This window comes from Anser anser (genome assembly GCF_964211835.1).
Source record: "Anser anser genome assembly, chromosome: 18".
Taxonomy (NCBI): domain Eukaryota; kingdom Metazoa; phylum Chordata; class Aves; order Anseriformes; family Anatidae; genus Anser; species Anser anser.
Window position 1 is genome coordinate 16161712 of NC_139739.1, and position 17760 is coordinate 16179471.

General features: G+C 42.9%; 1 long non-coding RNA gene across 13 annotated transcripts in view; it reads right to left on the minus strand.

Annotated features, from left to right (window-relative positions):
* Positions 1-17760, minus strand: part of LOC310883289 — a 77783-nt gene continuing 60023 nt past the window's right edge. For all 13 annotated transcript variants that reach the window (XR_014573452.1, XR_014573453.1, XR_014573454.1 and 10 more), the window contains one exon: positions 1-17760. This exon is cut by the window's right edge and continues 23919 nt beyond it. This is a non-coding gene — a long non-coding RNA (uncharacterized lncRNA).

Genomic DNA, 17760 nt, shown 5'->3' on the forward strand with positions numbered 1-17760 from the left:
GAGGATGAAGCAGAAACTTTAATATTGAGCAAACAAGTGCTTCAAAAATTCATCAATGAACAAAATATGTTAGAAAAAGAAAAAGGAGGGATTGTGATAAATTAGCGGGTGTTTGTTCATTGTCTTTAAAAGGAATTCAGAGGATCTGCTGAGAAGATAAGGTTTTGCAATTTACGACCTTGTTAAGGGGGAAGACTAAGCAAGTAGATAGTGGGGTGGGGGTGTTGGATAAACATCCTTGGTAAAACAAAGACTCTGTGAAATACTGTTTCCCGCTTCACTACCCTCCCCCTTGAACACGAGCACAACGCATGATCATTGAAAGAAAAACAACGACCCCCAACAACGAACTGCACAGCTTCAGAAGGTCCAACAAGTCCTGACAAGCCGAAACTTGGATGCTATAAAACGGCGACACTGAAAAGGGAAAGTTGCGTGCTGTGGTGGAGCGGAGACTCCCCAGCCGCCCAGCGCTGTTTTGCTTGTGCCTGCTTACTTAATTAATAAAATATTTCTGATAGACCAAGAAATTTGTATGGTCTCACTTATAACACAACCATCTTCAATCATCTTGGGTCTGCCAGAAGGGTGGAAGAGGCTGGGACTTGGAACATGTCACTGACTTCCCGCCATGCCAGGAAACCTCCTGCATTGCCCGCTGCTCATTATCAGTTAAGCCTTGATATTTAGGGCAGAGGAAACCATCCACTTCCAGCACTTTTGATTGGCACTTATAAAGACAGTATTTTTATAGATGAGCCTTTACCAAACCTGTGATCGTGTGTCAGTTCATTTCAAGCCTCTCTACAAGCTAGGGTTTTGCTCTAAAAATGTTCACTTTACTTAGCCTACTATTACTGTTTATGCTCTTAAACTTTTATTGAAAAGCAGTTTACCACCTCCTGTAAGGGCTTTGCATGCCCTAACAGGCACTACAAACACAATTTGCATGTGAGCTGGGTCCTAGGTTCCCACCAGGCATCTGATGTATGACAGGGAAATTTGTATTTCTGTGCCTGATGCACATCTGATGCTTCTGCTAAAATGAAGCTAAGAAAACTTATATAAAAAACCTACTTACAAACATCATTTTAGAGCTGACCAATTTTCTGTAAATTCTAGTTTGATTAGGAAAAAGGGAGAAGTTAAATGAGCAACCCTGCTAGCAGCTGGTCTTGGGAGCAGTACGAAGCAAGTCTGCCGAGCAGAGCAGGGAAGGCTGGAAGGGAGGCATCAGGCACCCAGGGCTGTGCTGCTCCCACTGTGATGCGCTTACCCTCAGTGTTTATGCTGAGCATTTCCAAAACAACGCTGCAAAGAGTGTGCGTTCCTCAGTCAGAGCTTTTCCAGAGGAGACTTCAAATGTGGGTCAGGTTGACAACGGGGTCCCAGCTCTGTGAAGAGCTGTCTTTGGGGCCATGCACAAGCCACTGTCAGGAGACTCAGAAGTACCCTGAGCTTTGAATTAGGAAATTTCTACCGCACAGAAAGGGCTTGGGGCTTTGTGGAAAATGCTATCTAAGGACAGCTTGGATAGTGCATGGCAAGATCCTCCCACATGTACAGGACATTTCTGTTCTCGGGAAGGCTTGTTCTGCTCTATGAGCACTGTTCTGAGAGAAACCTCTTCTCTTCCCAGATGCTCTGAGTTCAGATGAGTAAGTAAGTAAGTGCCATTCCTGGTAAGTGGTGTGCTGTAAGGACAGAACTGTGAGGGGCCAGGAGTGAGTGAAGTATGGAGTTGGCAAATTCTCACTCAGAAGATTGTGCATACGTACAAAGCATGTAATCCATCTGTCAAAGCTCAGAAACTGGGGAACTCCAGCCATGAGTTGCATGCTAAGGCCTATTTCTAATTTAGTTATTCAGAGCTTAATGTGGCCATGTAAAACACATGTCAATAGTGTAGGCCAATACAGCTGAAAAAAAAAAATGAGGTTGCTAAAAATGTTTTCCAGGGGCTTTGTTGCTGGAGTGCTCTAGTTGGTTGTCCTTGCTGCATTCATCACAAGCTGAGGACTGCACACACCTCAAAGAAATCAATATGAAACCTGAGTGAGCAATGCTTTGAGCAGGCCCTCAAGTGCCAAGTGGATCAATGTAGGGCGTACAGTTAACTAGTCACTCCAGGTGTCTGCTTGCTGTCAGGAGGAAGAACCAGGGTGGATAGCAAAGAATATGTCATTTTCTGTGATTTTCTTCAAGTAGAATCTCAAGACTAAGAGCAAAAGCAAATTCTGATTTCAGTTGGGTTCTTGATTTCCCTTTACTTCCAGAAATCAAGGTCCTAGAAACTGGGCTTATACTTTGGAAAATAGAAAAAAAAAGAGAGAGAGAGAGAGAAAATATTATTTTTAGTGTTTTTTTTTCATCTAGAGATTATAAAAAAGTGGGGATGAATGAGAACAAGTACATAACAGATGTTGCCTCATAATTGGTTCTGAACTGGAGAAAATTTTGAACTGGAAAGGTGGTGCTACTTTAAAGTAGGAAAAATATATTTTGTATATATTGTATATATATATAATATATATATATGTATATATATTTTGAAAATAATATTTTTTCCCTCCCACTTTGTATTATCAAAGCAATATATTTTTTTTTTCATACAGGAAAGGGTGCAATTTTAATTCCTTTCATTATTTCTCTGGAAACTATATAGTTTTTTTTTTAAGTGTTTTTCTGGGAAACTTTTCATGCTGGAGAGGAAAGAGAGCTTGAATCCTTTCTCCCAGTGCTTCTCTGAGCACAACCATTTGAGCTCGTAACTTGGAAAGAGGATGGAAAACACTGGTTTTACCTCAGCTACCAGCTGGGCTCCTCACACGTACATAGGCAAAGAGACTGCTCCTGCAACAAGGACTGTATTTCAGGGTGAAGCAACTGAACCTGAGGTGGAGGCCAAGGTGTCTCACCCTTTCACCCCTCTTAGCATCTGCATTTGGGGCTCCCTTTGTAGGCACCTGAGACTGACAGGCAGACCCAAGGAGCTGAGCTGCTCTCTGGATGTGCCTGCTCCTTCCTTTGGTTGCACAAGAGGACAGCTCAGAAGTGGATGTCCAGCTGTGTGAAGTGGTGGGCCGGAGGAGATTGCTTTCACCATGTCTCCTTATGCATAAATCTCAAATCTCTTCTAGTAGGCTGATGATGTTCTGCTTAAAACATCCTATCTTCTCCCATCCCCTGGAGCATTACAAGAAAAAGGAGCAAGAGGTGCTCGTAGATGCTTCCCAGCCGTTAACCATCACAGGCTCCACTGCCTCTCTGGGAGCTGGCAGGGTAGGGATGCTTAGATCTTTTCCACCATCTAGGAATGACTCTCACACACAAGTTTTGTTAGTCTTATAACTAAATATGATCTGGCATTGTTGTAATTCTTTCTCATGAGGATGAATAAGAAAGCGGCATATAAGATGATGGCAGATTTATTAAAGGGAAACATTTCAACAACGACATTGTTGCTGTAGAAGTATCAAAAAATATATGTGGCTTTTTTTCCCTAAATGCATGAATTTTTCCTAATAAGACCAAATTCTGTCTGTTCTACTCAGAGAGAAATGTAAAAAAGACTACAGAGAAAGGAAGCCTCTGAAATATCAATTTGTGGAGTAGGTTTGTGTGGTATTCTAAAGCTTTTAGTATTTCTAAAGGAAGATCAAATTTCTGTTCAAGCAGCTTTTCCAACAATGAAAATAATTTGCTACAAAAATCAACCCCTTCTGAACTTTCTCTCAGTTCTGGAGTTCTGTGATGACATGACTCAATGCTATTTTCAATTATCTCCCTTTGACAATGAAGCACAGCATTGTCCTTTATACCAAGGTTTTGACAAGAGCCTTCACGCTTTCATGCAGCAGTTGCAATTCAGATGTTTTCTTTTGCTCCTAATGTTTTAATAGACCCTTCCACTGAGCCCATCTCAAAATGAAATGAATTTAATTTAGATTAAAAGGAATCAAAATGGGACTTTAAAGCCTTTTTTTCTGAAGAAATATAGTATCAAGAGAATCTTTGAACACAAAGGAATCCCCAGGTGAGGAGATAATTTGGGCAACAGATTGCACCGTGCTCAGAGGACAAGGCCCTGGGGATGGGACAATCTAATGCTTCACTCTCTGCTGATTGACGTTGTGGAAATATCCAAAGCAACTGTCATTCTTTTGATCTAGGAATAATCACCTTTTTTTTCCAAGAAGGCCTTCAAGTGAGATAGACCAGGAATTTGTGTCTCTGATTCCCAGTTCCAGCTGAGTGAGCCATATGTTGAGTCCTCAGCTAACCTGGGGAGAGGTCATTCTGATGAGAAATTCAAAATACCTCCGCTTTACATGATCCAGACCAGGGTTGCATTGTTATTACTGCAGCTTGCAAATACTTGAAAAACAGTTACAAATATGATGCAGCAGACCTATTCCCAGGAGTGGCAGATCATTTAAAAAAAAAAAAAAGATGTGAAACAGCCACAGCCTGGGAGCTTCAGTTTGGACGTTAGGAAAAGCTTCTTTAACAGGACTGTGGTGCAGCACTGGGAGAGTGCTTCGAAGGGGCAGAAGAGTCTCAGTCCTTGAACATCTCTAATTACCTCTGATCTTTGGCAATACTCCCAGTTAGAGCGAGAAGCTGGGCTAGAGATCCCCAATGTTTTTTCCCAACAAGCCTTTCCATGCTTCTGCAACACCTGACAAGCCACTGGCAGAGACAAGCTGAGAGAGCTCAGCATAAGGTAAGGGAGAAATGTCATGCGGAGGCACTCTCAGAATTCTTCATGCATGAAGACCTGTGGGCCCTAATTGTTGGAGAAACACCAGAAAGCCAGTCCAGGTGGAAGCTTGGCTCTCAAATGGTTAGAGAAAGGCTATTTCTAAAGCTATACACCAGTGTAAGCCATGGAGCAGCAATGTTTCCCAGGATAATTACATTATGTCATCCAAGAACTTTTACTGAGCACCAAATGTAACTGCAGGGTGCAATCTGCCACGACTCTCTGCAGATAAATGCTTTGTAAATGCCAACCACAAATATCCCACTTGTTTGGGCTGTGGATGTGATTTCAAAGGCTTCCCACAAGTGAGAGAGTAGCAGCTTGCTCAGGAGAATCCTGGAGTGCTGCAGAGGTGACAAGGAACATGAGCTGGTCTTCTGCTCAGCCTGTCACCTCTGACAGACACAAATACCCCCAGAAAATGCAGATTCCCAAACACAGAAGCTAACTAGGAGCTACTTTATGCCTCTTCTTCTGTTGCTGGGGCAAACTGCTGACACTGCAATTAATTCTGTGTAAAGAACGTAGGTTGAGGTAGGAGACCAGAGACTTCCACAGCTATTCCTCCACGGTATGCTTTGCCTGCTGAGCACACACAAAAGTTTTGCTTGGCCACCCAGGCTGTGCCATGGTCCTCACCTGCTCATTTATTGGGCATGTGTCAATCACAGCATGTTATGTCACTGGGAATGGCATCAGAAATAGCTTCTGGTTGCTCCATGATTCAAACACGACGCTGGTGGCATCCCATTGTGTCATAGGTGGTGGTGACAGCATATGCAGGAGATGGCAGCTTTGGGAGGTATGCCTGGCCATGCCAGCACTTGGCAGCATGTTTCTTTAAGAGCTGAGACAAGCTCATGGGCAGAGACATGGAGTCTCTGAATGCTCTTGAGACCCTTTGTAGTAAGAGAAAAGGTGATTTATTATGAAATGTGAAACCCAGTAAGGTTTGGGATTTCTCACCAAAGACGTTTGTTGTCCAAACTGTCTTGTGCTCTGTGCACACACAGCTTGCTTGAGCCCTTACTACTATCCTCCTCTCTCCCCTTCTCCCTTCCAGTTTTAGGGTCTCCCTATCTTTGTGAGCATTGCTATTATCTTCACGCTTCATAATTGGCACTTTAAATGCAGATGAATAGCAGCAGAGAATTGCATCACAGGTCTCTGAGAACAGGCAGCATTTGATGCATCTTAGCTCAGCAGAACTTTGTCATCACTGTAGGAGCAAAGCTGAAATCATCTGCTAAAGGATGGGTACAAATGCCTTATGCAACAGAATCTTCTCCACTATCCTTTACAGGTAAAAATGGCTTGAAACTCACTCACTTGCCTGTTTATTCTTCCAAGGATCTTTGTTCTGCAAGGGACCTTAAAATGATCTGCTATTGGCAAAGTCATCAGAAGAAAATTTTAACTTTTCTAATAAAGAATCAGCAGTTATGGAAATTGACTGTTTTCAGTGACAAAGTGCTGATGACAAATATAATTTTGCAAATAATTATCACATTGAGGCTTGATGTGTTATGATGAAAATCTTCCACATTGCAGAGAAAGGGACCTGTCAGGTGCATTTCAATTTGACCACATTAAAAAAATAGAAATATTGTCTGTAAAATGGTTACTTACATTTAATGACCTTTGGTTATCCATTTAGGGTCTATGACACCCAGTGAAGTATTTGTAGTCCATGCAGTAACAGAATCATAGCAACACATTAAGAGGGAGCAGAAATAATTGAGGTCTGGAGGGGCTGGATGCAAGGAATGATTAAAAGAGATGCTTATGCATAATGACTCGAGAGGGAACATAATAAGTTTCTTGGAGGGTGAACGTGACAAAAAGATGGGATTTGTTTAGCACTGCACGCTGGGGCATAATTAGAAGTAATAGGATTAAATTTATGCATGGAAAAATAATCTGATTATCAAGAATCATTTGTAACTGTGAGAAAGAAGTTGCATCTGCAAAGGGTTAAGTGATACTAACAAGTCTGCAGCACCTTCCCTCCAGGCATACTCCTGCTTCAGTGGCTTTAGGACTGGAGCACTTCCAGCAGGTTGTTACAGGCCTCCTACAGCACATCCCTTGGGCAGAGATGCTCAAGAGGCTCCCTCTTTGCCAGTGCTATTTAAACTAGTCCCTTTCCTAGGAACATAACTGTTCCAGTGGAGAGAGGATGCTGTTCCAATGGGCCTCTTCCTCCACAGTCTCCAGGGATCGCAGGCTTCATCAGCAGGGGTGTCCTGGGAGTGGGGATGGGCACAGGAAATGAGGAGGCACCAGCCTCGCTCAGGAGAACAGGGGCCAGAGCACTAGTGAGGCTGCAGAGCTTGGTAGGATGAATCCATAACTGGATTCAATCCATAACAGTACAATGAATCCATAACTCAAGGCACACAACATGTTTCTATTAGGAGGTGGATCAAAGCTCTTTCTCCTACTGAAAGACCTTGTGGAAGAAGGGAAGACAGTTGAAACTAAATGTAATGGTCTCATTAAAGTGCTGAATGATTTTTATTCACCTAAGAATTATGTCCTTACTGAAAGACATGATTATTTCCAAGACCGCAGGCAACATCCAGATGAAGAGATGTCTGAATCTATAACAAGCCTGAAAGGCTTAACTTCCACGCACACATCCAGCCTGACAGCAGAACAATAGCTGACTGTTTGGTGTGTGCGTGCATGCATTAGTAGCGAAATGGCAGCAAATCATGCTGTGCAGACAAAAAGGGAATGAAAATGGACATCCAGTGAAATTTAGAGAAATGTGGACATAGCAGGAAAAGAACAATCTGGTCTACACATCAGATCTTGAGACCGTAACCACTGAATAGCCAGAATGCATCCTGCAGGTGTAATGCTTTGGTAGTCTGAACCTCCAAACTGGGAGCCCCACTGGAGTGCACCAGACTTTTTGCTGTCTGAAGGCAGGCAGGTAAGAGGAGGAGGGATGGTGTACTCCAGAGCTCTCACCCTGTTACGAAACTGGGATGTCACACATCTGAACCTGTGAACTGGAAAAACTCACCAGTTCGGGATTGGCATGGGGGATTCTGTTCCTGAGAAGCTGAATCCAAACCGCCAGAGGCTCCAGGATACTGAACAACCTGGAATGACCATCTGGATCCCTGGTCTATTCATTGCAAAAGAACCTACCTCTCGGACCTGGAATCATTCCCTCAGTTCACCAATGTTTGCACCACCACTGACCTTGTGATCATGTCTGAATGATGTTCACAAAGTGCCTGCAGCTGTACTCCAGAGTTTGTAGTTTTCAACACAGCATATGCCTCATGCTAGGCTTTTATAGCCCATGCTAAATTCTCTGCCAGCAAACTCCCCACTGTTGATGCTTGAACTAGCTCTGTTGGTGATGTCTTTCCTTACTAGATGGAAAAAAAATGCAACCCAAGGTCATCTGTCTTCTATAATCACATCACCTCCTTGTCCTCCTCCTAATGAGCCAAACAGATTGAGCTCTGAAATCACTCTGTGTAAGGCATTTTCTTTAGTCTTCAAATCACTGTTTCCTACAACCTTCCCCATCTTTTTACAGACATTCAGAAGGTCAAGGCTGGAACTGAGGTGCCTCATAAGACCCCTTCTCTCCCTTGTGGAAGGGGAGATGCTCTGGAGCTGTGGTGACACTCATGTTGCAACAGGAATATACTAGGTTAATAGTAGTAACACTAATGATCTACATAACTGGAATAATTGCGTATCTTCAGCTTACAGATGTCAACAGGAACAAAGTAAAACAAAATGAGAATGTCCATTGGAGAATATTGTCTTTTTCATGAATATGCGCATATTAGTGTTTGATGCTCGGATGGATGTGGTTCCAGCAGGCAGCCTTACAGTAAGGAATAAGCAAAAGTGACATGAAGTCTGAAAGTGTAAAATTAAGTTCTTAATGACAAGACAACTTCTTGCCTACGGTATGCCTGAGAGGCCACCGGGCTACTGTTCCCACAGAAGCCATATTAGAATTTTATAATCACAAATGATGACTACGTAAGAGACAACTACCTATTTTTGTTATCTTTCAATCTTACATGTTTCTCTATGGCAAGGATGTCCCATATTTTATTAAATCAATATCCCAGAGTGGGGAGTATGGATTTTGCTGGCTTCAAGCAATAAGAGCCTAGAAGCAATCAAAAGAAAACAAACAGGGGGATTTACCTTCTCTTGTGGGGATTCATTTTTAACTCCTAGCAGCATGTTGGATACATTCTGTTGAATGTTATGAGTAATATTTTTTGATCTATTGTTTCGCCTTCTCTAAGGCATATTTTATTTCAGAACAACCTTCTTCTGATGCTTTAGAGGTCCTTCTGGAAGATTCCTGAGCTGAATCACATCTTTGTCTAACTAACCCTTTAAGGACAAAAAATACCCATACTTTTCTTGGGTGAAATAGCACCATGATAATCTGGGGGTAATATTTAATTCATTGACATGCTGGGGAGAAAGCCTTCTGTTTTGTGTCCCAGTTTTAGTATTCTCATGTACAAGGATATAAAATAGCTTTCAGTGTCTTTGTTGTTTGTTTTTAACATGGGATCTGACCACTTCTTCCAGGAATTACACAACAACCATGGCTAGCTCCTCAAGAACAACTCAGTCTTCTGAATTTTCCACATTGTAATTCCTGGGCAGAGAGCAAACTCTTCCACCACCCAATATAGTCTCCACATACTAATTGCCTCTAAACAAAACCTTCTCTCTACAAAACAATTCCTACTACAGGGCATATCTGTTCAACACTGAACATTTGCTCATACACAAAATCAAAACAAACAGAAAAAGAATAAGGAAGAAGAGATGTAAGAGTGCCATCTGGTGACACCTGCCATAACCTTAGACCAGAGACAGCTTCTTCTCTGCAGTGCAGAGTGGAAAAATTTAGGGACAAGATCCAGAACACCAGAGGAACCAGTTTTACAAAACCGATCCATTTTCTCCAAGAAATCAGTCAACTTATGTAGGCAACACAAATTGGTAGCTGAGGTCTAAACTCTTCAGAAATCTAGCCCCAGATGTGTAAATATGACTGCACAGTGCATGCGTAATAATCACGGCCATGCATGCAAATTGAGTAATTGTCCTTGTAAATGGCTAATTAGATACATTGGACATGGAATTGGGAAAACTGTGCACACAGATTAAGCCTGCACTTTTGTGCTGAAGTGGGTTGAAAAGCTGTCTCTGGGTTTCTTACCCTAATTTACTTAGATACTAACATCTTGTATTTATGCAAATGCTTGTCATGCCTGAATGTTTTGAAATGCAATCATGATAATTTGAACATGACCTAATGTCATAGTATGACATGGAACTGGCTCTTCTTGTCCAAAGGAGGTTAATTTCTATCGTTGCCCAAATTAATCCTTTTTTCTATTGGTAATCTGCTCTATTTAAGAATACAGAAGTCCAGGGCATATTTGAGAGAGAAGCTGCTTGGAGTTGTCTCTCATTTGATGCATATCTTCACATTGTCCCCACCCAGCTGTAGGGACAGCTCAGGATGAAAATTCTCATTTAAAAAGGGCTTGGGTGGAACATCATCTCTGCTTGCTGCACTAGAACTTCACTGGAGCAGATAAGACCTTGTGACTATTATGCTGGAAACTGTCTGGTAGCCATAAGGAATAGCACCACTTATTAAGGGTAAATTATAAACCCCTGCAAGAAGAAACTTGGGAAAATTAAACCAGGGGTTAGGCGTGAAGGGCTTTTTAGGGGTTAGGGCTTTTGTGTGTGTGTGTGTGTGTGTGTGTGTCTGTGTGCGCACGCACGCGTGCCCGTGCGTGACTGCTTTTGTCCTTTACATATTCTCCTCTTTAGAAAAGATGAGACAGAGCTCACAGAGCTATGCTCCCTGGCATGGCTTTGATATGGGCCAAATGACACTGGCCCAAACCAGTTTGGGCATGGTTTGGGAGTAGAACTGGTCCAGGGACCATTCCCAAAAGGTTTTCAGCATGCAACCACTCTGTTCAAGAGGGAAGGAGACTTTGTTAGCAAAAGCACAACTCCTCTGCTCCAGCTCAGCTGCTGGGCACGTGCTGGGGTGCTTGCAAAGTCCAGGACATCGAGAGCCACTGGACTGAGCTGCTGAGATGCTCTGCTGGGCACCAGTTCAGGTTGCTGCCTTCCTGAAAACACAATCTGGGGCTTTGGGAAGTTATTCAAGGTGAGGGCCAGGGCTCCCATTCTGGGTATCCAGAGCAGGTATCACAATCTCTAAGGTACCGGAGGATAAAAGGTGACAAAGAGGCTATGACTATTTCAGCCCCTAGAAAGTCAGTAGGTAAAAATGCTACCTAAATCAAACTGCCAGATAGTCCTGTAGCAAGCCAAGGAGCAACCTCCCATGACCCATGAGCGCTCACATACATGACTCATACACAAAGTGTACCAGCCATCCCAATGCAGAACACAGTACTCACCTGAGAATACACCCCTCCAGGATGGTGATACACTTGTTTCAAAATACAGCCCATGGAGAGGAAGATGGTTTAGCAAGACTTAGTGCACCTCCCTCTCCCTCCTTGCTCCAGCACATAGTTATGCCTCCTCCTTGCTGTGCTGTCATATTTAGGACAGCAAAAGGGCTTAATGGAGAAGTGTGATACTACCCAGACTTGCCCATTTTATCTGTGTCTATCCATATTTTTAGGCAACTCAGTGACTCCATGAGTAGTAACAAATCCTGCTCAGTCCCCCCAGAACTACAGAAAGCTCATTGCTGCCAGATGTGAGTCCTCATGCACAGCTGTGCATTCCTGACAGTCTGTCCTTCTGCCAGACAAACAGAAACCTTCTTACCAAGCCTGATCCCTGCTTTTCTGCCAAGAGGAGCATAGTGTATAACCCAAGGACAGACAGCGCTGGGGACGCTGCCCACTGCACAAAGCATCCCACTTGCACTATATTGCACACCAGTCTGACTTTACCTTTAATGCACTAACTCCAGTTATTCACTGCCAGTGTCACTCACCTCCCACACACCTTGCCACACATGATTTTGACAGAGATCTTGGCTGTTATCTCTGGGCATTTTCCTCTGGACTAATTTAGCCCTTCTATCACTAAGTTTTGTTAATGATGATAAACAACATGGTGTGCTGGCTGAAATGGTTTTCTGTCACTCTGGAAAATTTAGGACACAGGGATCTGCAAAATATGACCTCAATTTAAGTCCATCATTTTCTCCTCCTGGAATTGCTCAGCTGGAATAAATATCATTACCCAGACCAGAGCAACTGGCTGAGCGAGTGGTTTGCAGCACACGTACCTGGAGTGGAAGAAATGCAGCGAAAAATCCTACCTCTACGATAGGAACTGTGAAAAATTGAGCTGGTGTTCCCAGAGGCCCACTGAGGACCCTGAACAGTGGCTAGCTGAAATTCAACCTTCTTTTCTCTCAGTTCAGGAAAAAATTTCATGGTTGGCCTGACAAATGACACTGACAAAGCATTTGGTGAAATAGATTAGAGAAAATAAACACAACCAGTCATTGCCCCGTCCACTATCCCCCCTCCCCCAAAAAATCCACGTTAGCTTTAATATAAATTGTAAGAAATGGTCCAGCAATTCGTGCCACTAAGGGGTTTTGAAGGGTTAACATTGAGGCCTGGGTTTAGGCGAGAAGAGAACAAAGGGATTTCTTCGGAGAAAAACTGCTGACTTTGCACGAATGTGCAGTAACTTCTGACAGCCGGCCAAGAGACCACTAGATAAGGAGGAAGAATATGAGCCTCCCTGTCTCCCTGTCTGAGCGGCCCCCGAGAAAGTAACAGAGACTGATAAGCAGGTGCACCTGGAAGGACGTCGGATTCGGGAAACCAATTATAATAACCTTGCCTCTTTTAGAAGTAGTAATAAATATGTATTAGCCTAGGAGTATAAAAAATTAGATGCCTTACGTAACGGGTGTGCGTCCCGGTGGAGCAGAGACTCCCGGCGCACCCAGCGCTGTTTGCTTGCCTCTATTCGTTTAATAAATTGTAAACTCTGATTGTAATCCTATTTGGGACTCAGTCATTTATAACAATTGGGGGCTCGTCCGGGATGGTCTTGGTTCCTGAATTCTGACTTGATCTAGGAGGGGCGCCCCCACCATTTGGTGGCTCCTGTTCGAGTCAGGTCGGGACTAATGCCATCTCGAACCTGAATAAGGGCAAGCAAAGATTTAGATTTTTATGAGCTCCCTTTTGCCGGCTGCAGCACTATATTTTGCCCGTAATTCTGCGCGCGAAGATCCGAACGAAGACGACGGAGTCGTAAGTATTTAATGTGTATACCGTTCGGTTGGGTGGGATTCGGTTGCCTGTGTGTGTGTGAGAGTGTGATTGAGATGGAACGTAGTTCCGAAGCGATTGTGGAGGTCTTCTAACCGCGGTTCCAATCTCCCACGAGGGACTTGGCCGGTGAAGGACCGAAGCGATTCCTATAGGATTCGTGGGCGGGTGATAGGTCCTAAACCCCCTGCAAGACACTCTCACTAAGGCAACCAAGGGCTGTAGGAATTGCCACAGTAAAATTCCTAGATGGGTCAGATTAAATCGAAGACCCGGGACCAGAGAAAAGGGAGCAAATTACCAGACATACCACCAGAAAGTCCATTAGGGATAATGATTAGAAATTGGAACGATAGGGGCCCCAGAAAAGGAAAAAGCAAAGTAAAAATGATTCAGTATTGTATGATAGAATGGCCAAAGGAGCCTTTAAGACCACATGTCTTTTGGCCTATTTTCGGATCTTTTGAAGACTGGGTTTGCCAGGCTTTAAATCTACATGTTAACTCAAAGGAACCTTTTAGTCAGGAGGAAAGTGATTATGCAAGATTATGGATCAGGACTTCACGTCCTTTTCCAGCCTCAGTATTTACACTAAAAACAGAGGAGGAGTTTGAAGAAGGAGAAGAAAAACGGGAAAAAGAAAAAGAGGATAAATGGGAGCCATTAGATAATTTACCACCTCTATATTCTAACAATCCACCTCTGGCAGTGGCCCCACCTCCGGCAGCTGTGGTATCTCCACCGCCGACAGCACCGGAATCAGACCGACCCCCGGCTGCATGTACGAGAAGTAGGACTGCCACATATGAGGGAGCTTCTCTATATCCCTTAAGAGAGGTACCCCTGGGAGGCAATCAGGGAGGCATTGGGTTTGTGGCAGTCCCCTTAAATACCACAGATGTAAGGAATTTCAAGAAAGAAATGGGGGCCTTATTAGATGACCCCCTCGGAGTAGCTGAAAGACTGGACCAATTCCTAGGTCCCAATACTTATACCTGGGAAGAAATACAGTCCATTTTAGGGATCTTATTTACTGTCGAGGAAAAAGGAATGATTAGGCAAGCTGGAATGAGAATGTGGGAGAGACAGAATCAGGCAGGACCCCCAGGAGACCAAAAATGGCCAAACGTGGATCCCCACTGGGATCATCAACAACCCCAAGGAAGACAGAATATGAGGGATTTGAGAACATTAATCATACAGGGAATAAGGGAAGCTGTTCCCCGAGGGCAAAACATTAATAAAGCATTTAATGAACAACAAGGGAAAGACGAATCTCCAACAGAATGGTTGGAGAGATTAAGGAGAAGTTTACAAATGTATTCTGGAATTGACCCGAATACAGTGGCTGGAACTGCACTCCTTAGAACGCAATTTGTAGCTAAATCCTGGGGGGACATAAGGAGGAAATTAGAGAAGCTGGAAGATTGGCAAGAGAGGGGATTAGAAGAGTTACTTAGGGAAGCACAGAAAGTATATGTTAGGAGAGATGAGGAAAAACAAAAAGCAAAAGCTAAGATTTTTGTAGCAGCAGTAAGAGAAAGTCAGAGAAATAAGACTCTGTCCGGAGAAAGGAGGGAGAAGGGAATAGAGAAAGCCCCTAGGGGGCAGTCTTGTCGAGAGAAATCCACCATTCCCGCTTGTTACTATTGCAACAAGAAGGGACACATTCAGAGGAACTGTCGTAAGCGGGAGCAAGATGAGAAAACATTCAAAGAAGAATAGGGGTGTCAGGGGCTATATCTTCTGGGGACGTCAACATCAACGGAGCCCTTGATAAAACTACTAATTGGTCCCCATAAAGAGGAAGTTTTGTTTTTAGTGGACACAGGAGCTGAAAAATCTACTATTCAAAAACTTCCAAAAGGAGTAGAGGAAGGGAACAATTATATGTCAGTGATAGGGGCAAAAGGAGAGCCTTTTAGAGTGCCTGTCTTGAAAAATGTAAAAGTAGAAACTGGGAAGAAAACTTATGTTAATGATTTTCTTTTGCTCCCTGAAGCGGAGTACAATTTACTGGGGAGAGATTTGATTTTAAGATTGAATTTGAGCATTCAGAGTCAAGGGGACGAATTGCAGATTAAATTATACACTTTGACACAAAAAGATGAAGAAGTCATTAACCCTTTAGTATGGTATAAGGAGGGGGAGACTGGAAGGATAGAAATGGACCCCATAAATATTCAAATAATGGATCCCCATCGTCCAATCCGAGTCAAACAATACCCTATACCAATGGAGGGTCGAAAGGGGTTAAAACCTGTGGTTGACAGACTTCTGGAAAAAGGAACTTTAGAACCGTGCATGTCGCCTCATAATACACCCATCCTCCCCGTAAAAAAATCGGATGGGTCATACAGGATGGTGCAAGACCTGAGAGCTGTAAATCAGCGAACACTCGCTAAATTCCCTGTGGTGGCAAATCCTTATACTTTATTGAGTCGCATATCTCCCAAACATACCTGGTATAGTGTAATAGATCTGAAAGATGCATTTTGGGCCTGCCCTCTGGATGAGAGATCCAGAGATTATTTTGCCTTCGAGTGGGAGGACCCCGAAACGGGACGAAAACAACAATTAAGATGGACTGTGCTACCACAGGGGTTTACAGAGTCACCAAATCTATTTGGACAAACTTTAGAAAAAATTTTACAAGATTTCACGTTACCTAGGGGGGTCAAATTATTGCAATATGTGGATGATCTATTAATAGCAGGAGAAACTGAAGAGGGAACCCGAGAAGCTACTATTAAATTGCTAAACTTTTTAGGGGAAAGGAGATTAAAGGTGTCTCGATCGAAATTACAGTTTGTGGAACAGGAAGTAAAATACTTGGGGCACTGGCTGAGTAAGGGGAAAAAGAAATTAGATCCTGACAGGTTATTAGGGATTCTATCTTTAAGACCCCCACAAACTAAAAAGGAAATTCGGCAAGTATTGGGATTATTAGGATATTGTAGACCGTGGCTTGAAGGCTACAGTGAAAAGGTCAAATTCTTATATGAGAAATTAACTAATAACCAGCTTAAGTGGTTCACAGAGGATGATCAGAAATTTGAGGAAATAAAAAGGGCTTTAATACAGGCACCTGTACTGAGCCTTCCAGATCTGGAAAAACCTTTCTATCTCTTTGTAAATACATCGAACCAAACAGCATATGGAGTTCTCACTCAAGATTGGGCAGGGATTAAGAAACCTGTAGGGTATTGCTCTAGGTTGCTTGATCCAGTAAGTAGAGGGTGGCCTGCTTGTCTTCAAGCTCTGGTCGCTACAGCATCACTAATAGAAGAAGTTAGGAAGATTACCTTTAGTGTTCCTTTAAAGGTGTATACTCCACACAATGTTAGAAGTGTCTTACAGCAAAAAGCAGAAAAATGGTTAACGGATAGTCGGATCCTAAAGTATGAAGCAATACTAATTGACTCACCTGACTTAGAACTGAGGGTAACCTCTGCTCAGAGCCCAGCACAATTTTTGTTCGGAGAACCACAGGAGGGAGTACAACATAACTGTTTAGAGGTAATTGAGACTCAGACAACAGTGAGGCCGGATTTAAAGGATGCTGAGTTGGAGAAAGGAGAGGCACTGTTTGTAGATGGCTCCTCCCGAGTAGTGGAAGGAAAAAGAAAATCAGGATATGCAATAATTAATAAGAACTTAGAACCTGTGGAATCCGGACCTTTGAGCCCATCATGGTCAGCTCAGGCTTGTGAGCTGTATGCCCTATGTAGGGCCCTGGAACTATTAAAAGGGAAAAGTGGGACGATATATACAGACTCTAAATATGCATATGGGGTGGTCCATACTTTTGGAAAAATTTGGGAAGAAAGAGGTCTAATTAATACTCAAGGGAGGAATCTTATACATCAAGAGTTAATAATAAAAATTTTAAGGGCATTAAGAGAACCAAAGGAGATAGCAGTGGTACATGTAAGAGGACACCAAAAGGGATTGGATTATCGAATCAGAGGAAATAATCTAGCAGATAAGGAGGCCCAGGAAGCAGCCCTGAGGACTCAGGTTGTTAAAATCAATGTGATACGAGAGGAAGAAAGGCGAGAAAGAGAAGAAAAGAAATTTACCCCTGAAGAACAAGCAAAATTGGAGAAAATAGGGGCTAAGTTAGAACAAGGAGAATGGACACTGCCTGATGGGCGAGAGATATTGCCAAAAGCCTATGCGAGGCAAATACTGGAACGTTTACATGCACAAACACATTGGGGTATGAAGGCATTAAGCGATCATTTCCTTAAACAATTTGGTTGCATTGGAATTTTTGAAATAGCGAAACAAATTACACAAGGTTGTTTAACTTGTCAGAAAATAAATAAGAAAGTGTTTCGACAAGCAGCTATGGGAGGGAGAAAAACAGCTTATAGGCCTTTCGAGAAAGTACAAGTTGATTTCACTGAATTGCCCAAGGTAGGGAGAATGAAATATCTATTGGTAATCGTAGATCATTTAACACAATGGGTAGAAGCTTATCCTGTAGCACGAGCTACTGCACAGACAGTGGTAAAAATTTTATTGGAACATTTAATACCAAGGTATGGGATAATCCAGTACATTGATTCTGATCAGGGCACACACTTTACTTCTAAAATAATAAAATTGTTGTGTCAATCATTAGGTATTCAGTGGGAATACCACACTCCCTGGCACCCACAGAGCTCAGGGAAA